This window comes from Onychomys torridus, chromosome 14 (assembly GCF_903995425.1).
Source record: "Onychomys torridus chromosome 14, mOncTor1.1, whole genome shotgun sequence".
Lineage (NCBI taxonomy): Eukaryota > Metazoa > Chordata > Mammalia > Rodentia > Cricetidae > Onychomys > Onychomys torridus.
In genome coordinates this window covers 77755383-77779255 of record NC_050456.1, presented here as the reverse complement: position 1 = coordinate 77779255, position 23873 = coordinate 77755383, and the positions used below count along the sequence as shown (strand labels likewise).

At 45.6% G+C, this 23873-nt stretch overlaps 1 protein-coding gene across 9 annotated transcripts in view; it reads right to left on the bottom strand.

Annotated features, from left to right (window-relative positions):
* The window catches only part of Ppp2r5c (protein phosphatase 2 regulatory subunit B'gamma), a 144574-nt gene that overhangs the window by 57314 nt on the left and 63387 nt on the right, over positions 1-23873 (bottom strand). The window lies entirely within an intron of this gene.

The following is a 23873-nucleotide window of genomic DNA, read 5'->3' as shown; positions in this document are numbered from 1 at the left end:
TCATTTCATTTTTAATGAGACAACAGAAATACAGAAACAGGGTTAAGCTGGGCAGTGATGGTGGTGCACTCCTTTAATCCCAGAGCTCAGGAAGTAAAAGGCAGGCAGATTTCTGTGAGTTTGAGCCCAGCCTGGTCTACAGAGTAAGTTCCAGGAGAGGCTCCAAAACTACACAGAGAAACCCTGTCTCAAACAAAACAAAAAACAAACAACCCCCCCCCCCAAAAAATGGTTAAAGGATCACCGTCTGATGGTGGGAAAGGAAGCTTAACTCAATTAACTGGATTCAAACACAGCTCTACGTAACAGTCCAGTATCCTGACAAGTTTAGAAAACTTTTTTTTTTTTGTTTTGCGAGACAGGGTTTCTCTGTGTAGTTTTGGTGCCTGTCCTGGATCTTGGTCTGTAGACCAGGCTGGCCTTGAACTCACAGAGATCCGCCTGGCTTTGCCTCTCAACTGTTGGGATTAAAGGTGCATGCTACCACCACCCGGCAGTTTAGAAAACTATTACCCACTAGTGTGGGGCTGATGGCCAGTGGTGGTGATGATGGAGGGACATATATTCATATTCTTCATATTCTCTCTCTCTCTCTCTCTCTCTCTCTCTCTCTCTCTCACACACACACACACACACACACACACACACACACACACACACACCACCCAAAGACTGGCCAAATATCTTAGAGCATCTGTTTACCTCAACCAGTCAGTATTTCCCTAGTGATTAGCAAATGGTACTATGATACTGCTCAAGAGCCGATCACTCCAAGTGTGCAGGAGACTGTTGGATTTTTACAGAATAAAATGTGCCTGTAACTCACTTGTTTCAGACTACTCATGCAGATTAACCCCTCAACAGACTAGTCACTTAATAAGTTCTGGTAAAATGTCTACAATTCTCTTCAAAGGCCTCTAGAGATCACACCTTCCTACATCCAAGCAAAGAATCACATGGCCACAGGCTGGTGTAGAGTAGATACATAAGGAGAACGCAGGCATCCACCAGTAAACCAGACATTAGAGACTCCCCAAACACAAAATCATGTCATCCTTCTCTCTAAAGTTTTGTTTTGGAAAATATATCAATTTTCATAAAACTTAACTTTTTTTTCTCTCTCTCTCTCTCTCTCTCTCACACACACACACACACACACACACACACACACACACACACATATATACTAGCTTCATTACTATTTTATTTTTTAAGATAGGTTCTTGGTACATAGCCATGGTTGGCCTAGAATTCGATGTAGATCAGGCTGCCTTCAAACTTGCAGTGACCCTTCTGCCTTTGCCTCTCAAGTGCTGAGTACACAGATATGAACCTGTAATTAATTACATTTTTAAATGATTTATAAAAACATTAAAATTTTCTTTTTGAGTTTTCCCCCTGTGGTGTGATTTCAAGTGTGGTCATAATAATAGATGAACTTGCATAAATTCTCTAGGTGAATGTGAGGTATCCTGGAGTAAATTCCCATACCAGCCTTCCCCAGCCAGTGTCCCTAAACACACGCTGCTCTGCTTTCCTTCTGCCCCTGCCTGTCTCCACTCCTCTTACACCCCCCCCCCCCCCCCCCCCCCCCGTCAACTTCCTGACCAGGTACTCTTCAAGTCCTTTCTTCCTTCCTAGTCGGATAAGGCAAGGCTATGCTGAGGCACTCATCCAGTATCTGAGTAAATAGACAGCTACTTGGCTTGGCATTCCTCACTTCCCACCTGGATGCCAAGTGACAGCAGGCGCCTTCTGATGATGACTTTTATTTATCTGACTCCTTAATGGCTAACACCAGAGAGAAGAGGCACGCAGGCACTATTACATGAATTCCATAACCCATTTCAAACCGTGCAGACAAAAAGCACTGAAGCAGGGTGAGGAGGTTGGGACATACTGCTAAAAGATACCAGTGAGGTCATGGGAGTCACCACATCACATCATACATACAGAGCCCACTAACCATCTGAACACCCACTGCTTTTTATGAAAAGGGTTTGCTTTCCAAACCATCTTCTTACCAGCCTTTGATCTGCATCAACTCTACACCTTTGTTCACATTCCAACTTGCCAGAATGCCTTAAGTAAATTTGTACTTGTCAGAGCTTGTCTATATAGATTCTGTCTCTGTCTTGTTCATTAGGAAGTCCACAGTTAAGCAGGGCGGTGGTGGCACACACCTTTAATCCCAGCACTGGGGAGGCAGAGGCAGGCAGATCTCTGTGATTTTGAGGTAAGCCAGTATACAGAGTAAGTTCCAGGACAGCCAGGGGCACAAAGGAAAAGCTCTGTCTTGGGGGGAAAAAAAGCCCACAAGTTTTTACCCCATGAGTTACTTGGTGCCCTTATTCAAGTCCTACTCACTGCCTGGCTTTTACCCAGTGATCAGTGAAGTCCCTTAAGACCTCCTACCAGCAAGGAGGCTGGCCATGGTGGTGCACACCTTTAATCCTGGAGGAGGCAGAGAGACAGAGGTAGGTGGATCCATGAGCTCTATAGTTTAGCTTGGTCTACACAATGAATTCTGGGCAGCAAACACTACACAGTGAGCCATATCTTAAAATATAAATTAATTAACAAAAATAAGGGCTAGAGGTTTGGCTCAGTAGTTAAGAGCATTTGTGTCTCTTGCATGAGATCAAAGTTTGATTCCTAGCACATACATGGCAGCAGCTCACAACCATCTGTATCTAGTTCCAGAGGATCTGAAGGGCACAAAACATGTATGTGGTGTATATACATATGTGCAGGCAAACACACACATAAATAATAAATAAACCTAAAAAAAACTTTTAAAAACAAAACATCTCATTTGGTTATTATTTTAAAAAACCAATAGCAATAAAATGTGCACTTAAAATAATGCACTTACATCCTGTCAAATATTTCCATTTTTAAAAATGCAAGTTAGCTTTGGTCTTCCTGGTCAGTGTATTTTTTTAAAATCTCCTTTTCTGCACAAGAAGACAGATAGTTGGAGATGCTGAGGACCATGCTTCATCCCCATTATCTCAAACACCTCCCTGTGCACCAGTAAATTGAGCATGCCTTGTTTTCATCAGTTTATTATCAATGTGAAGCAATTCCCAGGTACTTCAGGCTAAGTCCACAATGATGCTCAGGTGTGACCACATAGACACACGCATACAGTGCCTGTAGGGTAGGAACAGAAGAAAGACACCAGTGCTGGGCCTTAGAAACAAATGAGATAGTGGGGTTAAAAAGCATCAATTTTTCGCTCCTCTGCTGCTATGGTGCCTAGGAAAAAGCTTGTGAGGAAGGGGGTGGAGGAGGAAAGCAAGTTTTGAAGTTCACCCTGACTGCACCCACCCTGTAGAAGATGGAATCATGGATGCTGCCAATTTTGAGCAGTTCCTCCTCCAGGAGAGAATCAAGGTGAACGGGAAAGCTGGGAATCTTGGCAGAGGGGTTGTGATCATCGAATGGAGCAAGAGCAAGATCACCATCATCTCCAAGATGCCTTTCTCCAAAGGGTATTTGAAACATCTCACCAAAAAATATTTGGAGCCAGCTGGTGTTAGTGCAAGCCAGAATCCTAGCACCTAGGAGGCAGAGGCAGGTGGATCTCTGTGAGTTCGAGGCCAGCCTGGGCTACAAAGCTAGTCTCAGGCCAGCCAGGACTACACAGAGAAACACTGCTCTGAAGAACAGTCTCTGAGATTGCTTGCATGTTGTTGCATTACTTTCAGATTAACCAGGATGAAGAGGAGGATTAAGACACACGAGTCTGGAATGTTGTATTAATTCATAAATAAAATTTAGAAACAACAACAAAAAGATCAGTCTTTCAAAAGCCCATCTTCCAAGTGTTGAGGCTCACACAAAAGCCCACAGAGGTCGTCAGTGCCCAGCAGTGGTCTCCAGGCCCCTAGCTCACACTGGCCTATCGTCAAGACAGCTGGAATATAAGCCTCCAATGTGCTTGTGTGTTGGAATAAATGTATCTCAGAAGACTGAGGCAGGAGGATTGCTTCACATTCAAGGTCAGCCTGGGCTATACAATGAGTTCCAGGCTCGGCTGCACCACAAAATGAGACTCTGCCTCAAAAATAAATAAATAAATAAATAAATAAATAAATAAATAAATAGATAGATAGATAAATAAATAGATAAATAAATAGATAAATAAAGAAATAAAACAGAGCCCATCTGCTGTTAACACTAGTGTTCAACCAAAGTTGGAAGTACAGTAGATACATTTGCAGCTTTATAAACGACCTGGTGAAGAACAGACAGTGAGGAGAGGCAATCCTGACACTGCATGGCGTCAGTGTGCCAGAAGGAGAGAGCCATCCATCATTCCAGGGATGGGGGCTAGTCACCAGGGGCTGCTCAAAACACACTAGTGGGATACAAGAAGCAAACAGAAATGTCTTCTAGAAACTGAGATGCACTCACAAGCATGGATGCCTTGATGGATCCAGGTTATCTTGATAAGGAGTGATCTGGGGGCCAGGAGACACTGTGGGGGAAGTGAGGAACACTATAGGCATTTGTGAGTCCTGAGTAGTCATTAATACAATGGCCAACAGCACAGATGAACTTGCAGTGTGTGCCTCAATTACAGAAAGGACTGACAATTCCAGGTACAGATTTTAACTCAAGTCATGAGATGTTTGAGGTAATAGACTGAGCAACTCAACTGCCTCACTGTTCCAAGAGGTATCAATCTCAGATGTGGTCTTACCACATAGCTCTTGCTGTCCTGGAACCTTCTATATAGACCAGGCTGGCCTTGAACTCTTGCTTCTGCCTCCTGAGTGCTGGGATTAAAGGTGTGTGCCACCACACCTGGCTACTTTGTGGGTTTTTTAAGGATTTATTTATTTTTGTTTTATGTTGTATAGGTGTTTTTCTTGCATGCATGTCTGTTCCCAACTGTGTACAGTACCCTCAGAGGCCAGAAGAGGGTGTCAGATTCTCTGGAATTGGAGTTACAGGTGGTTGTGGGTCACTGCAAGGGCACTAGATCTTCTGTAAGAGCAACAAGTGCTCTTAACCACTGAGCCATCTCTTTAGCCCTCTATTTTCGTTTGTTTGTTTTGTTTTTCGAGACAGGGTTTTTCTGTGTAGCCCTGCCTGTTCTGGAACTTGCTCTGTAGACCATGCTGGTCTTGAACTCACAGAGATCCACCTGTCTCTTACTCACAAAGGCTAGGATTAAAGCCACCACCACCACCACCGCCACTGCCACCGCCGCCACCTCCTGCCCCTCCCCCTCCTTCTCCTTCTCCCGGCTTCCACGAACCATCTTAATGATCTTTTCTACCAAGCGAGGATAGCACATGCCTGCAATCTCAGCATTCAGGAAGCAGAGACAGGACAGAGAATCTGAGGCCAGTCTGGTCTACATGGGGAATTAATTCCAGGCCCTAGTGTCTGTACAGACAGGGCTCTCTTTTGCCAGCACTGGCCCTCCCCCACACCATTGCTGTAGTTAAGAATCCTTCACCTGTTTTCCTTCATGGCTGGACCATTCATTAACATTTACTTGCCCCATACAGGTTTGGAGAATGTGTAAGTTTTCAATATTGAGTAGTCCTGTACAGGAAAATGAACTATTCTAATTACTCAAGTTCTCTTTAAAATTTTCATTAAAATGTGTTAAACATTATTTTATTTTATTTGGTTTCTTGAGATTTGCCAAGCTCTGATGCTACTGAAGATGATATTCCCCAAAAGACTAATTTCAGACTACTGTTGCAATACAGAAAAAAAGCCATCTGTGACTGGCTACTGAATTCTGACCCTGTTTCTGGATCTACTCCTTTCAATGTGCAAACCCAGGCACAGTGTTCCTTTTCCCTGTGTGTCTGTGCTAGCCAGGACCTCCAAGTAGAGGCCCCTTTCCCTTCTCTCCAGCTTGGAGGTCCTCACAGAACCCACTGCTGTTCTAGGAGGATGAGTGAGAAACCCACTGTGTATTCAAAGTTACAGTAATCTACTTCCCAATAGTTGTTTCTATGCGTGGGCCTGGTCAGGCAGAATCTACATGTACATGGTACAAAAGGGACGAGTGGGGACCAGGGCATCCTGGAGAAGAATCATGGTGGGAAGAGCTGCTGCTCCAGAAGCAGGACTTTTTGTGAAGCTTCATTAAAGAGCTGAACTGTGTGTGGCCACTGGGGGCAGAGGGGTGGGCCCTGGGGTCACAGCAGCACTGGACTGCAGGACAGAGGTAAGTCAGCCAGTCAGCACAGGACACTAGGTCAGCTAGGACACCCCAGGAAAGAGAGCCAGAAAGGAAGGAAGGAAGAAGTCAGATCACATTACACTCAAAACACAAACTGGAGGGTCACAGACTCAGAACTGAAAGGTAAGAGTCTAGTGCCTTTATACAAATAGTATTATGCTGGTTATTTTTTTTTTGTCAACTTGATGTAAGTCTGGGTCATCTAAGAAGAGGGAACCTTAAGTGAGAAAAATGCTTCCATCAGATTGGCTTGCAGGCAAATCTGTGGGGCATTTTCTTGATTAATGGTTGATATGGGGAGGGCTCAGCCTACTGTGAGCAGTACCACCCCTGGGACAGGTGCTCCCGAGTTGTTGAGCAAGCCACGGGGAGGCTAGCCATGGCTTCTGCTTCAGTTCCTGTCCTGATTTCTCATGATGGACTGTGATGTGGACATGTAAACCAAATTAATCTTTCTTCCCCAACTTGTTTTGGTTATAGTGTTTTATCATAGCAATAGAGAGAAAACTAAGAAACTATAGAAGAGTTTCTTAAAAGAATAGCCAGGTGGGTCTTTATTCCTACCACTTGGGAAGCAGAGGCAATGGATGTCTGGAAGTTCAAGGCCAGCCTGGTCTACAGAGCAAGTTCCAGGTGAGCCACATGAGGTTCTGTCTCAAAATATGTGTATAAATAAAATAAAATAGAAGGGAAAGAATCAGAGGACTTTAGACACAAAACCTAGTAATTCACTAGAGAATTCATTAAGGAAACCGCAGTAAAGCCAAAACCTTTTCTTATCACTCCAAGAAGCTGGGTCTGTAGTTACATGTTTGTAATCCAGCACTCTGGAGACCCAGACAGGAGAGCCACAAGTTTAAGGCCAGCTTGGGCTACACAGCAAGTTTGAAGGTCAGTGTAGGCAATATAGCAAGACTGTTTTAAAACCCAAACAAACAAAATACAAGCAGACACTACCAGCTATGCAAGAGTCGGCAGGCACTCAGCAGCAGGGGAGGGGCAGAGCTGCAGCCAGCATTCACACCCAGCTCTCTGGGCTGTAGGGCTTTAGGCACTGACAAGTGCTGTTAAAGACACTGGTGACGTCAGCATCTATGTACCACCACACACACAAGAGAATGTCCAACAGTGCTGTTCTAACAGCTCACGTCCAATGGAGGGACTGACAGGCACCTGTAGCATTCGTACCATTCTGAAAGATGGGAGTGCACGAAACAGCCAGACAGATGCGGATGCATTAACAAAATCCTAGCATGAATGCAGCAATGAAAGGATTACCTTAACTTCACTTGGCACACCTGACTCTGAAGGACCTGGAGAGGCCTTTGGATGTCTGGCTAGGGTTGCAGTTTCATGGGTTTCTGTTTTTTTTTTTTGGGGGGGGGGTCTGTTTTATAACTATTTATTGCACTTTACATTCACTAGCTGCTTCTTAAGTATACATGTATTTGGCAAAAAAAAAAAAAATTACAGCATACTAAAAACAAATAGTAGGGGCAGGAGAGATGACTCAGTAACTGAGATCATGTACCACCCTTGCAGAGAACTTGAATTTGGTGTCCAGCACCCATATCACAGTTGTCTGTAACTCCAGCTTCAGGGATCCAATGCCCTGCTCTGGCCTCTATGGAGCACTCTATGTGGTTTCATGGGTTTATCTTTTTTGAAAAAATTATACAATCAAGATAAAGACCTGAGTGACTTCATATTTTTTTCTATTTACACAATGGTCTTGTCTCTCATTCTACCCGAAATCACACATACACACACCATGTATACAAACACTAAATAAAATGGAACATTTTAAAATTGTGACTCAGTATGTCCACTGATCTAAAACATGTGCATGACCCAACAGTGGTATAAGAAGCGGTCTCAGGAGGCCTGAACAGCAGGACTGGATGCATCCTAAGGGGCGAATAGAAAACCAGCTCCAGGAGCAGCTGGGCAAGCTCAGTGGTAAAGCACTGACTAACGAGTTGAGGACTGGGGTTCTATTCTCAGTGCTGTAAATCAATAAAGACCACTAAACTCAATATGCAAATGTAGGCACTGTGCTGGGACTGAAGATAGATTACAGCACTCAATCTAAAAGAAAAACAATTAAAATCACGTGCGAGTGAGGAAGCACCACAGGGACTCAGGGGGGAGGTGATCCACTACAGACTGGGGGTGGTGTGACCCCCCAGGAGCTAATTCATTATGATGGAGGTGGAGGGTGATCTATTACGGTCTAGATATGAAGTAGCTCCTCCAAAAGCTCTGAAGTTGGGGCCTGGTTCTTTGGCTATTTGGGGGAGGTTCTGGAAACTTTAGGAGGTGGGACCTAGCTAGAGGAAGCATGTCACTGGTTCTTGTGCATTATCTGGCCCTGGCTCATTCCTGTATGCCTCCTTTCTGTTTCCTGTGTGCTGTAAGGCAATAAACATCCTCAACATGTCCCCACCACCAGGATAGTCTGACCAAATTCGCAGAACTGAGCAAGCACGGACTGAGCGCTGAACCTGTACAAGCCAAAACAAACCCTCCGGCAAGTTGTTCTTGTCAGGTGTTCGGCCACAGTGAGGAAAAGTGTACACGGTCTACTCTGTGGTCAGAAAAGGAATGAGGGTTCAGGAGGAACAGAAGCCACTTGGAACTGTGGGGTGCTTCAGCTATGCTAGATGGAGAAGACAAGCTAAGGTACCCACTGTTGAAAGTGCAGGACTTAAGGCTCAGCGACAAACTGTCAAGGTCCCTCGGGAAACCAACACTCCTCAACAAGGCACTGTCATGACTGAAGATGACTCCTACTGCAGGGTATGGTTCCTGTGTTCACACGGGTACTCAATGGAATGTCTGCACAGAGTGGGAGCTCCGCCGTACTCACCATCTCATCCCTAGCATTTACACTGGTCTCACACATATCTGCTGGAGGAGATCAATCCAGGTGGGGCAGACTAAGATTCAACTGAGAGGCATCACACTTTCAAATGCATTTACATCACAATACTACTACATGCAGAGTAGAGCACAAAGTCCATGTGAACCTTAAGAAAGCTGAGGGCCTCAAGGGACCACCTGTTCTTGACATGTTCATCCCTCCCCTGGGGTCATTGCAGCCAGGGCTCTGTACAGAAAGATCTCAGAACTGTGGGAAGATGGACTTGAACCAGAGAGGCTTTGTAAGCAGATGAGTGCTGCAACTTGATCTGGGGACAAGATCTGCTTGGAAGAGATACTGAGTCAGGAGGCCAGAGCAGGAAGACCTACTTTAGCAGAGAGGTCAGGCACGGCCTGTGCCCCTAGCCTCAGCACATTCCCCAGGCCTTAGCTCTGTTCCTGGGGGTTGGCCTGGCAGGCTGTCATCTGTGGTGACAATCATCTCTTTTGTTATTTTTGAGGTTCTAGGGACAGAACTGGAGGTCTCATGAAAGCTGTACCCCCAGCTCTATGGATCCAAACTCACCCCATGAAAGTATTATAAGCTAACGTAATTTATGTACATGAAGTGACATGACCTCTTGAAACAGGCACCAAGTATTAACTCCTCACTTGGGCCCACATGCAGAACCAAAGCCTGACACTTGGCCTTCGCTCAGTGTCTGTTTGTCTCCTTTATTTTGGCTGAAGGCACAGAAATAAGCCATTGTCCTTAACCTTCTCTCTAGAGTGAGGTCTAATTCCCAGAAGAATAAAACCTTGAAGGGCAGGCCTACCCCCACCTCCACCAAAGTTGAGGGTAAACTCATGAAGGTGAAGATGCATCCTGGAGCAGAGGTGACCATTGTGCAGAAACCAGACTGATCCCTTCAAGTGATGACAGGGACAGAACTTCTTCAGACCACCTTGCAGAACCAGAACCAGACCTTGGTCAGGATTGCCTGACTCGACAGACCTCTGGTCACTTGCCCCAATTCTTCCTTTGTTGACTGATTCTCATAACAATACCCCTAAACACAGACATGGGGGTCACTAGATCCCTTTATTTGTTTCTCTTTCCACTGTGGCCAATTGAACAAATCTCTCTGCTTTTCACCATTACTCACTGTGGGACAGGTGGCCAACCCAAGCTTGTTGGGGCTATTAGAGCCTAAGCTTTTGCTCTAAAAACACTGTTCACAACTTTAGCACACACAGTACTCAAAACCACTAGGCAACGATAATGATTTATTCTAGTTTTGTTTCTCTTGCCATGATAAAATAAGATGACAAAGATCAATTTAGAGGAGAAAGGGTTTGTTTGGTTTATAACTCTAGGTTATAATCATGTAGAAGTCAGAGCAAGAAGCTGAGCAGCTGGCCATATCCGTGTCAGGAGCAGAGAGAAAGAACGTGGACACACCTATCTTTAAGACCCCTCTACACTTACACAGTTCAGGATGCCCTGCATAGAGAAAGGTACCGCCCACAGTGAGCTGGGGCCTCTTTCCTCGATGAACATTGTAAACAAGCCCACACACAGGCACGTTACAGGCCAGCCTGATTTACACAGTCCCTCCCCGAGACTCTCAGGTGATTCTAGACTGTGTCAAGCTAACAATTAAAACTAAGTACCACACTATTATTTTTGCTAGTGCTGAGGATAGAATTCAGGTCCTTGTACACACTAGACAAACATTCAATCACTGAGCAACACCCTTAGTCTTCAAGAGCTAGTAACGGAATTCCCTCAAACTGTGGTAAATTTGATGATTTCTCAAATTCACAATAAATCTTTCTTAATTTCAAAGTGCAAGTCTCTTCTTTTGCCCATTCTAATGTGTATATTTCCCATATTAACACCCCTAAAACCATGTTACATCTTTTTCTTCCTCTAAGAAATAGTTGGACTCTGTGCTAGCCTGACCAAGTAGCTGGGTTTTACTATATGCTGCCTCCATGCTGTGTCTAAATTGGCATATTTCATCTCATTTTTCATCTCAGTTTCTCTCTCACTTCGTGTCACCTGAACTATTTTCTATAAGGACTGAGTAACCACCTGGTACTAAGAAAAAGGCAGACATTGAAGAATGATCACTATCATAAGTGTTATTTGTCCACCTGTGGCTAGGTTTTACTAGGTGGTATTCCAGGGAAACCACACTGAATCAGCAAGCAGCCTCTGCTCTCACTAGGTCCCTGTCACCCTTCTTCCTCTGCACTGTGGAGGTGCAATTAGGGCAAAGTGAAAGTGCTGCCTATTCACCAGTGTGGGTGGGTAGTGAAGACCGGTGCAGGTTTCTACATCACCGCCACTCTTGTCTCAGATGTCTGGACAGCCTGCAAGCTCCACTATTCCACTCCTTCCCAACTTCCAATCCCATGGCTCCACGCTGTACTCATCACTTGTCCATATCCTCCTTGCCATAGGAAAAGAAGCTGCTCACCTGAGTTTGAGGCTGTCCATTTCCCCCAGCCACTCGGGCCTCAAGCCTAGGGATGCTCCCTGGGGTGCCTGCTTTCAGTTGCTACTACTGGTTCTCATGAAATTACAGTGCTACTTAATAAGGCAATCATTTCACCTGAAAAAGCAGGAGTTGAAGCCAAGATCTAGTTCATTCATGTTTTTCCCTCCATAATGGGGAAGGGGTGGGGAGTGGAGTAGGGTGAGGAAGTCAGGCGGAGAAAAGGTGCAGGCCAGGAGAAATCGGTCTCCTAGGAAACCGTAATTCAGCTAAGTGAATTTTCTAGTGAAGACTTGAAGACACGCAGAGGGGACAAGCTTATTTCTAGTCTAGGCACTGCCAAGTAAGGAGCAGAGGCAGTGACGTTACTGTAAGCCTCAGCAGGATGTGTACGAACGTCCAGGGCAGGGTCCCCACCTCATAGTGCAGCGACACACAAGAAGAACAGGAGGCCAGGATGCTCACCATTACACAGTGGGAGAGAGGGAGTTAAGCCATCAGCCCAAGAGAAAACTTGCTGTTTTAAACAGGAAAATATTAAGACGAGGCAAGCAAACTCCTAAGAATAAACACAAATCGCACAGAGCACCGTCTGTTGATGCAGGCCATATTCCCTACCTCAGAACCTAGGTCCAGAATGCCCGTGGGGAACAGAGATGGATGCTGTCATTACTGCCAATTAGCAAATGCTCATCACCTGTGGTCGAGCCGCCGCGTCACCTCATCTTCCACTCATTAAACATTAAATAACGCTGCTGCACCTGGTGGCCAGGCTCAGCAACAGGCAGCTCATTTATCTGAAGAACAAGGGCAGACAACGAATATGGCTGTCACAGGAAGATTCCAGAACTTCCAATAGCCAAAACAGTGCAGATCATTACAGGGCTATTGTTAAAGGGAAACAGGCAGTTCTATCCAGCTTCTATTCTGTTTCCTGCTTCTTTTCTCGGCATCTCAAACACACAGGCGCTTCCTTCTGGACACAAACTCTGTTGCTATGGATCCTGGACTCTTCTCATACATGACAGCCATTGCAGGGCTGAGAACAGGGATCAATGAAGGATACAGTCAAAAGGGCCTGTACACTGGCACCTGTGGAGCCAAGGACTCCCAACTGGAATGCTAGTTTTAAAGGGACAGCCTGGGGATCAGGATCATACAAAACAAGCACCAGGAAATAAAAAACGGTGCATGCTGTCATCTTTTGGGAGCTAGGGTGGACACTAGGCACTAGGGTACTCTGGATCTTCCTTAAGATGCCTCTCTGAGCCCATCACATGTCCACTGATCTCCCTTCTAAGATACAAATGAAGTCCTGCTATGGCTGAACCCCCTTCAAGGGTTCATGTGCTGGAGCTCAATTCCCACATCGAGGTATACAGTACACAGAGACTTAGACCACCACACTGTTTAGACACAGGGCCTCTGGCAGGTAATTAAAAGTAGATAAGGTCATCAAGTGATGGTATACCAACTTGTGGTATGATCTAAATAAACTTGTTTTCTTTTTATTACCTTGCCTCAAGTATATCAATATAGTAAAAGACACCTCATTCAAATCAACTGTGTCAATAATTAACCTATGGTTGGTTCCAGTGTCCACCCTGCCTGGCCATCAAAGCATGGTTGCTAAGATGCTAGACACCAATGCCGCCGCAGCAGCAGCAATGAAGATGTACGTCCTGCCTGAGCATGCTTCTTCAGGCCCTCAGAGCCTGTGATGGGGTAGAGCAGTTGACTGGGAGTGGGCTGCCTAAAAAGGATCAAAGACAAGAGGGGCTATGCATGCTGTGCTCTTCCCCCTACCCCCCATTTCTCTAGACATCCAGCTCTCAGCTCAGCGTCCACAAAGAAAACGCACTTGACAACTGTGTCATGTAAACTAACGATGCCAACACGTCCCATGTCAACGAGCCATGACTTCTCTTCCTGGCAGCTGTGGCCTACATCTCTGCTATGGCCTGGCTGCCAGCTAATGGGCTCCAGGGATGGACTGGATCTTGGGTTCTGAGCTCATCAACGAATGAATCCCTTAAGATAGCATTACTGGACAGTGGCGAAAGGGAAGAGAGGGGCTGAGGCCCAGTTGGAGGAAGCAGATTTGGGGATATGTTCAGCATTGCTCTGGCCCCTTCCTGTACCCCTTTTCTTAGCTTTCTGCCTGCCATGACATAAGCAGCCTCTACCATGTGCTTCCCACAACATGGTTTTCTATCTCAGCACAGTCAGAGAATCACAGGAGCCAAGGTCTAGGGACCAAAACCTCTTTAAACTATGACATCAGACAAATCTTTCCCCCCTTAAGTTAGGCCAAGTATCTTGTCGCAGCAACATAAAACCAGACTAACACTCCACTGAGATGACCAGAGTGGCAGGGGCATTCCCCAAGAATAGGAACTCCTCTCTCACTGGGTACTCTTGGTCACACAAAAGGGGCCACCTCTGGGGCAGGATGCCCAGGTTGGAGAGAGAGGGAAATGATGAATCCTGAAGTATAAATGGAAAACCTACATTTCTTTCTTTTCCTTCTTTCCCTCCCCCTTCTTCTTCTTCTTTTTATTTTTTTTTAAAGAGGACAACTTTATTAGAATTTAAGAAAAATCCCAGGGCAGGAAAGCTATAAAGCGTAGCTGTTGCCTGAAGGAGAATGGGAGGGAGGGAAAACAGACATGCCATTTGAGCTAAGCCAGCATGGTGGTCAGCCACAGCGGGAAGGGAGTCTTAGGGAAAAGGGAAGGAAGTACTAGAAGCTCACTTAGGCTCTGGCCAGCATGAGAGAGGGAGAGTGGAGAGAGAGGGGAGAGAGGAGAGAGGGAAGGAAAAGGAAAAGGAAAGAAATAGTTACACTTTTCTGACTCAAGATACCGAAAGGCGGACAGAAGCTCATGGAGGTTCACAGGACTGCTGGAACCTACATTTCTTAAGCCTGTTAGTTACTGTCTCCAGCGAAGAAGACACCAACAACTTTAACTAATTGCCTCAATACAATGACACAGAAAACCCAAACCCCCTTCCCTTCAGGAGCTGCTCATCATTCTGTCACTACTGCCCCTGTAGGCTGAGGGTCTAGGCTCAGGGCAGGTCTGCTCATGCGCTGTCACAGCACTCTGGGCTCTGGAACGCCCTGATGGGCTAAACAGAAAACAAGCCACTGCCATACTTCCCCAAGCTGAGTGCTCTTGGAGAGCCCTCTGATGGCAAGGCAGCAGGACAATCAGTAGTGACACAACTTTTTAGTATCCCCTCCTACTGCCTGTCACCAGCAAGCCAGGGGACCCACTGACAGCAGGACCCTGGCTGGAGCCCCAGCACAGCTCAGTGCTTACTCTGCTTTCCTCAAGCACCTCTGCTGGCAGCTTACCAAGCCAAGAAAGTCAACCAACCAGCAGCAAGTGGCCAACCTGGGGCCCCTTAGCACTGTCCTTTCCTTTCTAATGGTGACTTGAGGGGAGCCAAGCAGGCACCTGGTAACTCTGGCCTCTGACATAACTACTGCTCCTGAATCACACAATTATAATGCATTTAGTAAGAAATATATGCATGCATTACACATACATACTCACAGGTTCAAGAATATATTTTAGTTTTTTGAGACAGGGTCTGGCTATGTAGCCCAGGCTAGCTCTGAATTCACAACAATCCTGCCTCAGTCTCTAGAGTGCTGAGGTTACAGGTGTGTTTCCACCTAGCTACTTACTCGGATATTGAACAGGTTGACCAACAGATGCTTTCCTTTTGGAAAAGTCTAGATACATACTACAATCTTTATTCTGGTGACTAGGTTATACACTGAAAGACATTCAGACACCAACCTCTTTTTTTTTCAGTGGTGGGAATGGAACCCAGGCCTTGTGCATGGTAGGCAAGAGCTCCACTCTCAGCCCATATCTGACCCTTTTTACACATCTGCACAGAAAACGAGCCTGTGTTCTGGATCATGAACACATTATTCATGCCTTCCACTTAACTCTATACAAGACAGGTCTAGAATGGGGCTGGAAAGCCAACCATGGAGAAAAGCCTGAGGGCTGTGGCACCCTCAGTATCTCTAAGAAGGACAGAGAAGCCTGAAAGGCAGAGTGTGCTCCTCCCCAGATGCAGCCATGTGACACTAGCCTCCTTTGGCCTGGCTCAGGGCCTGCTCCCTGACTGGCCTCTGGCCTTACAGGACCCAAGGGCAGACACTTCTTCCCCTCCCATTTCTAGGACCATGGCAGTCTGGTGCCCTGCTCTCTGTATATCTGAAACTGGGTGGCTTTACTGCAGAATGTATACTTACTTCTAGTGGCTACCCATTCTCCTCTTGACTCTCTTTAACTGAGGATTCCTGTGCAGAAGCCTCCAGCCCTGTGAGTAGAATCTGTGGGAACCTCCTGACCACTGCTCAGCTCTGCATTTCCTACCTGGGGCTCCTAAGATATGTTCTTTATGGTCCAGATTTTATAGAAAAAGCAGCTTATGTTCCTGACACTTTGAAGCCATGTCAAGGTATAGCCATTCTTTAATTCCTGACTCCGAATCTTTAATTCAGCTAGTATTTTTTTAAGACATAAGACCCTGGGGGACAGGGGGGATTGAGCATAGTATGTACATCTATAATCCCAGCACTCTGGAGTCAGAAGAAGTCAGTTTGAGATCAGCCTGAGCATAGGAATCCTATCACAAAACCAAAACCCAAACCATATAACAACCTGGGCTAAAAGTAGAACTACCTCAGCTGGAACCCAGTTTCCTTCTGAGGACATTAGTGACCTTGGGCAGAAATCCTTTATTCTTTGGGCCTCAGTTTCCTTGTGTAGGAAACAGGAATACTTGTGACACTGGGTTGTAAACTAGAAGATGTTCTGTGCTTAGGGCAATCTCCCCAATATAGCAGTTCAGTAAACCTCAGTTGTTTGGTTTTTGATAACCATGCTTATCACTAGATCCTGTCACTCTCTAACCCCCCAAGAGCATCTGTAAGGGAAGAGACAGTTCCCATCTACTCCAGGCATTCCCAAGCAGGCCACTGGTGCACCAGACTAAGCAAGTAAATCTGTACCTATCCAGAAGCAGAGTTTCTGCTGAGCAATGTCTGGTTCTGCTTAACTCAATTCTGCTCCTGCCCTGCAGGGCCCAGAGACAAAGTGCCTGGATATTCTTGCTGTCAGAGCAGGGTAGTGCACAGGGGTTACGTAAATGTCAGCTTAGGAAGGTTGGCTGACACAAATAATATAAAATACCTTGGGATAACACTAACTAAACAAATGAAGGACCTTTTTGATAAGAACTTTAAATCTCTAAAGAAAGAAATTAAAGAAGATATCTGAAAATGGAAGGATATCCCATGCTCATGGATAGGTAAGATTAACATAGTAAAAATGGCAATCTTACCAAAAGCAACCTACAGATTCAATGCAATCCTCATCAAAATCCCAACACAATTCTTCACAGACTTGGAAAGAAAAATACTCAACTTCATATGGAAAAACAAAAGACCCAGGATAGCTAAAAGAATCCTGTATGATAAAGCAATCTCTGGAGGCATCACCATCCCTGCATCCCTGACCTCAAGCTCTACTGTAGAGCTATAGTAATAAAAACAGCTTGGTATTGGCATAAAAACCGACATACAGACCAATGGAATCAAATTGAAGACCCTGACATTAATTCACACACATATGAACACCTGATTTTTGACAAAGAAGCTAAAACTAAACAATGGAAAAAAGAAAGTATCTTCAACAAATGGTGCTGGCATAACTGGATGTCAATATGTAAAAGATTACAAATAGATCCATATCTGTCACCATGCATAAAACTCAAGTCCAAGTGGATCAAAGACCTCAACATAAATCCTGTTACACTAAACTTAATAGAAGAGAAAGTAGGAAGTACTCTTGAACGCATTGGCACCGGAGATCACTTCCTGAATATAACACCAACAGCACAGACACTGAGCACAACAATTAATAAATGGGACCTCTTAAAACTGAGAAGCTTTTGCAGGGCAAAAGATATGGTCAATAAGACCAAAACAAAAAAAAACAAAACAAAAAAAAAACAAACCCCCCCCCAAAAAAAAACAGCCTACAGAATGAGAAAAGATCTTCACCAACTCCACATCTGACAGAGGATTGATCTCCACAGTATATAAAGAACTCAAGAAACTAGACATCAAAATACTGAACAATCTAATTAAAAAATAGACTAAAGGGCTAAATAGAGAATTCACAAAAGAAGAATCACAAATGGCTGAAAGACATTTAAAGAAATGCTCAACATCCTTAATCATCAGAGAAATGCAAATCAAAACAACTCTGAGATACCACCTTACACCTGTCAGAATGGCTATGATCAAAAACACTAATGACAGTCTATGTTGGAGAGGATGCAGAGCAAGAGGAACACTCCTCCACTGTTGGTGGGAGTGCAAACATGTACAACCACTGTGGAAATCACTGTGGTGGTTTCTCAGAAAACTGGGAATCGAACTACCTCAAGACCCTTTGAAGATACTTTAAAATTTGTGAGTCTGACTGTAGCCATTATGAGACCATTAGTTCTGCTCCTTGTGAGCTGCCTGTTTTTCCTTTATGGTTCTTAGTTGTTCTTTTGCAGAGCTGCCAGCTTAAGTCGTGCTGGGATCAAGAATAATGGGCCTAGGCGGTTCAGTGTTCCTGGAGTTGTGTCCATGTCAATGGATACCCACATGCTCCAGAAGAGAATTTGACATCACTGCTGCCGTTGTTGCTGTTATAACAGCAGTGACCACCGCTACTACTGTTCCTGGGATTGCCATTTCATAATTGGTTACTACAGTTAGCACAGTGGAGACCCTGGCAGCAAAAGTAGCTACCACAGTTAACTAATTTTTCATTCTATTGGGCATGACAAATTTAAATCAATAGTTATATACATTTCGATTGGCTTTGAAAGTTATAAATTTACAAACTCAAGTCCCATTTGCTCTCAGAATATCATCTTACAAGGACTCTAATTTGCAGTAAGGCTCGTTAAGGAAGGGAATGGCTCAGTTGCCTTTAGCCCACCAGCTACGGGTGGGTTAAGACTTCTGTTGGTCTTTTCTGTGTCAAACACACAGATTGCAAGCCCAGCGCCACAAAGAGATCTTTGGCAACAGTTAACTCTGCAGCTCTCACAGGATTGAGCCTGTATGATGAGTATTCAGAGATGGATAATATCTGGGGGGCGCTCACCAACCTAAGACAGAGCACCTGTGTGGCCTGGACAGGTGTCTCCATGATGGGTAAGGTGACCTGCTGATGTCCCATGCAACCTAAGTCAGAAGCTCATTTTTTAGTAAAAGTGGGGGACCTATAGGTCCCTGGCCCCCGTTTTGGGGTAACTGTTGCATTGTTTGCTGACCCTGACCTTGATATCCTCCCTATGCCAATTCCCTGCAAGATTCCACCCTCCTGAATGCTTAAGGGAAGCTCCTTGTCTGTGTATCCAGCATATTAGGAGTTAACAGCTTAGATGCAAGATTATAAAACATCAGAAGCAGGGTTGGAGATTTAGTCCTGTGGTAGAGCACTTGCCTAGAAAGCGCAAGGCCCCCGGTTCAATCCTCAGCTCCAAAAAACAAACAAACAAAAAAACCACAGAAGGGAACTTCTGCCCTCCAGGGGTTCTCCCATTGTGCTGTAAGCCTGTACTTAAGACCTCCTCTCTCCTTCAATAAACGGCAATACGGCATTAGGCATTCAAAAAAAAAAAAAAAAAAAAAAAAAAGGAGGAGGAGGAGGGGGAGGGGTCAAGATCATGATAGGGAAACCCACAGAGACAGCTGACCGGTGCCTAGCTGGAGCTCACTGACTCTGGACTGACAGCTCGGGAACCTGCATGGGACCGAACTAGGCCCTGTGAATGTGGGCGACAGTTGTGTGGCTTGATCTGTTTGTGGGGTCCCTGGCAGCAGGACCAGGACTTATCCCAGGTGCATGAACTGACTTTTTGGAGCCCATTTCCTGTGGTGGGATACCTTGCTCAGCCTTGATACAATGGAGAGGGGCTAGGCTCTCCTTCAACTTGGTATGCCAGACTTTGTTGACTACCATGGGAGGCCTTACCCACTCTGAGGAGTGGATGGGGGTAGAGTGGGAGGGAGGTAAGGAGGCGGGAGAAAGGGAGGGAGGGGGAACTGGGATTGGTATGTAAAATGAAAAAAAAATTAATAAATAAATGTATTTTAAAAAAGAAGGCTGGCTGAACCTGAATGCAATTATCACAATGCACTATCAAGTCACAAGGAGCCATTTTCTCTGCTAAGCTTATGAACATCTTAATATTATCAACATGGGGCACCATCAGATTCAAGTGGAAAACTATCCTGAAAGTTTTTATATATTTATGAAGGGTTATGGTAGAGTAGGTTCTTTTTCTTTTCTGTATTGGTGTGTGTGTGTGTGTGTGTGTGTGTGTGTGTGTAAATTTGAGCAAGTAACTTACAAGTGCACTGCACATTAATGCCTGCAAGTAAACTGGATGCAGATGACTGACTGATTCATGCCTGTAATTCCAGCACTTGAGATGATGTAGCAAGGGGATCAGGAGCTCAAAGCCAGCCTGGGCTACATAGTGAAACCTTGTCTCAAAAAGCCCAAACAACAAACCTTAAATGAAACTTCCCCCTGTGGATTTCTGAGCTATGGTTTCTGAATGAAACTGCACTTCAGTAGCTGACTGCTAACACCCCACAACATATATTGCATAGTTCTGAAGAATCTTGTCAGCCTGGTAGTGGTGGTGCATGCCTTTAATCCCAGTACTCAGGAAGCAGAGGCAGACCGATCCCTGTTGAGTTTGAGTCCAGCCTGGTCTACAGAGTGAGTTCCAGGATAGCTAAGTCTACACAGAGAAACTCTGTCTTGTCAAAGGGGAAAAAAAAAAAAAAAAAGAATTTTGTCTTTAGAAAAATAAAATACGCTTTCAGTAAACAAAAAACAAGAAAGTTGAACAATACAAGAAGGGCTCACTCTGAGATTAGCACTGTTGGCACCTGGATGTCACTCCACAGGGGTATCCTGTGGACAGACATGCAGACTGAATGAGCACACTCTTGGGGACCAGCTGTCCTATCAGACCAACATTAATCTTCAACTGTCTGAATGAACCTGTAGGCTGGAGCATTCCATCACAGGCAACTCAGGCTCAATACTACACTCTCTGGTTCTACCTGGGCCTCACGGACAGTCAACTACAAGGGCTAACACCTTCTACACCAGAAAGTCTACTGATCCACAATAAGCCTGTCCCTACCACATGACCTAAGGAGTCCAGGCCTACTGCCTCCCACCCCTCCTGTGTGATCAAGTCAGTCTTTCATGCCCTGTAGTTTTCCATCTGGACATCCTACCACTGTCCAGGCCACACAGGCTCACGGCAGTTCTACCATCTACAGACTGGGGGGAGGGGGGAACAACTCTGACGCAAATATTTTTCTGCCTTGAATTCAAGTTTGCCCAATATTAACACCCCGTGTCAATATTTCTTCTCTGTCTGCCTAACATGTTTTTACTCTCTTTTTCTTTTTAATTTTTTAATTTTTTATATTCTCCATCTTACTTTAGGATTTAAAACAATAGCTAAGGGAACAATATACATTTATGGGAATTACACAAAGGTAAATGTTAACTTTTTAAATTATGGGAATAATCTTTAAGTGTTAGTAGGCATGCATTATATCTAATGTTCAAAATGCAGGTATTATACTTAAAATTTTTAGTTTAAACATTTAAAGAACTGTTCTCAAGTCCCCTGACACAAGATATAAATTTCTAAAACAAAAGACAGACTCATTTCTAATAGACTTGACAATGTCACAGACTCTGGTTATTAGTGTGTTTGATTCAGGTAGCTAGGATTTTGGTTTAAAGGCTGGCAGGTGCAGGGCACAGAGAGGAGGGGTTGGAGAAAGAAGGCTGGCATCATCCGCATGTGGGAGCTGCCTAGGGACTGGCTTGCCCTCATCCTTTAGTGATCACAAAGATGACTAGACTTGGCACTTAGCCAAAGTCCAGTCCAGTAGTGGTAACTATATGAAGCATTTCAGCTTTTGGGAAGCCCCCAGCCGTCCCTTACTCCACTTCAGTGTCTCCTGTACTCACCAGATAGAGCTGGGCCCTCCTTAGATGGTCTTGGCCAAAAAGTCCAGTCCCCTAAGCCCAGGAATGGTCCACCATACAGTGTCCTGGTACTAAGTGATCAGAGGAGTTGGAATCAAAGGTTCTAAGTTCCCAAGATGGTACCTTCCCTCCCTGGGAAAGTACTCTGAATCCATCCCCAGATGGGGAAGCAGAGCAGAATCCCACAGGACCTCACTCGAGCCCCTCCCTTGAGGTTCTAGAGTTATGAGTGAACAGAAATGCTCCAGACTGACAGAATGACAGAGCTCCCAGCAGAGTCACCTCTCAACCCAACAGTAGTCACTAACAGGGTGGTTCTAATTCCACCCAGGGTCCCATAGGACCAAATGTACATCCTCCTGCACACAACATCAACATCAAGATCCCCAAATGTCTCCAGCCTTTTGACAGTCCTATGGCAGAAAGCTCAGACGTCATGCCTTTGTAATTTTAAAAGATGCAGAGGCCAGGGATGACAATGGGCCTCTGAGGTTGTCCCCTCTTGTCTGATCTCAGGAATGGCTGGTGCAACAGCCTCTACAGTTGCATTCAACTGAGTCTTGGCCTTGGGCAAACCAGGCAAGTACTCTACCACTGAGCTAAATGGCCCAGCCCGGCGCCCCTCCTGTGTCTTTAATGTTGAGAAAGGTTTCAATGTAGCCCGGCAGATAACTTGCTCTGAAAACACCGTGGCTTTACACAAGGGCCTCTGCTGCTGCTGCTGCTGCTGCTGCTGCCGCCGGGACTCTCAGGTCCAGACACAGCACAACACCTGCTCAAGCTCTCAGGTGATGCTGCACTCAAGATACATCTGTCCTGACTGGACCACGTTTGGTCAAAGTGAAGACCATTTAAAACTTCCGATTCAACATGGACAGCTGGAACTGAACTCCAAGATGCAGTGAAGACAAAATACTTTCATGCAAGTTTGACCTTTGAGGCTGTGCTTTATAAACATCATCTTGTCAGACAATTCTAACAATCTCCTGAGAAAGGCTGGACCATTAACTTGGCCACTTCAGGGAGAGGTGGAACTAACTTGCACATGTAGCCTCTCCAAAAGAGCCCACAGAATCATCAAATTACATGATCAGACCAGACATTTTCAGCAACTCAGTGTCCCTGTAACAATGCCAAACTTAAAGGCAGAAATCTCAGCCCTGCCTTCTTAAAACCTCTAATCCAAAGCTGGCCTAGGCAAACTGAGCAAGCCTCCTCACTACTAGACAGACTGGGAAGCCACACCTGGTGGGACTGATGTAGAGCCTGCAGTGGGACATAGAGTCTGCAGTAGGACTGATGTACAGCCTGCAGTGGGACATAGAGCCTGCAGTAGGACTGATGTACAGCCTGCAGTGGGACTGACATAGAGAGAGCCTGCAGTGGGACTGACACAGAGAGAGCCTGCAGTGGGACTGACATAGAGCCTGCAGTGGGACTGACATAGATAGAGCCTGCAGTGGGACTGACACAGATAGAGCCTGCAGTGGGACTGACACAGAGAGAGCCTGCAGTGGGACTGACATAGAGCCTGCAGTGGGACTGACACAGAGAGAGCCTGCAGTGGGACTGACACAGATAGAGCCTGCAGTGGGACTGACATAGAGCCTGCAGTGGGACTGACACAGATAGAGCCTGCAGTGGGACTGACACAGATAGAGCCTGCAGTGGGACTGACACAGATAGAGCCTGCAGTGGGACTGACACAGATAGAGCCTGCAGTGGGACTGACATAGAGCCTGCAGTGGGACTGACATAGAGCCTGCAGTGGGACTGACATAGAGCCTGCAGTGGGACTGACACAGAGAGAGCCTGCAGTGGGACTGACATAGAGCCTGCAGTGGGACTGACACAGATAGAGCCTGCAGTGGGACTGACACAGATAGAGCCTGCAGTGGGACTGACACAGATAGAGCCTGCAGTGGGACTGACACAGATAGAGCCTGCAGTGGGACTGACATAGAGCCTGCAGTGGGACTGACATAGAGCCTGCAGTGGGACTGACATAGAGCCTGCAGTGGGACTGACATAGAGCCTGCAGTGGGACTGACACAGATAGAGCCTGCAGTGGGACTGACACAGAGAGAGCCTGCAGTGGGACTGACACAGAGAGAGCCTGCAGTGGGACTGACACAGATAGAGCCTGCAGTGGGACTGACACAG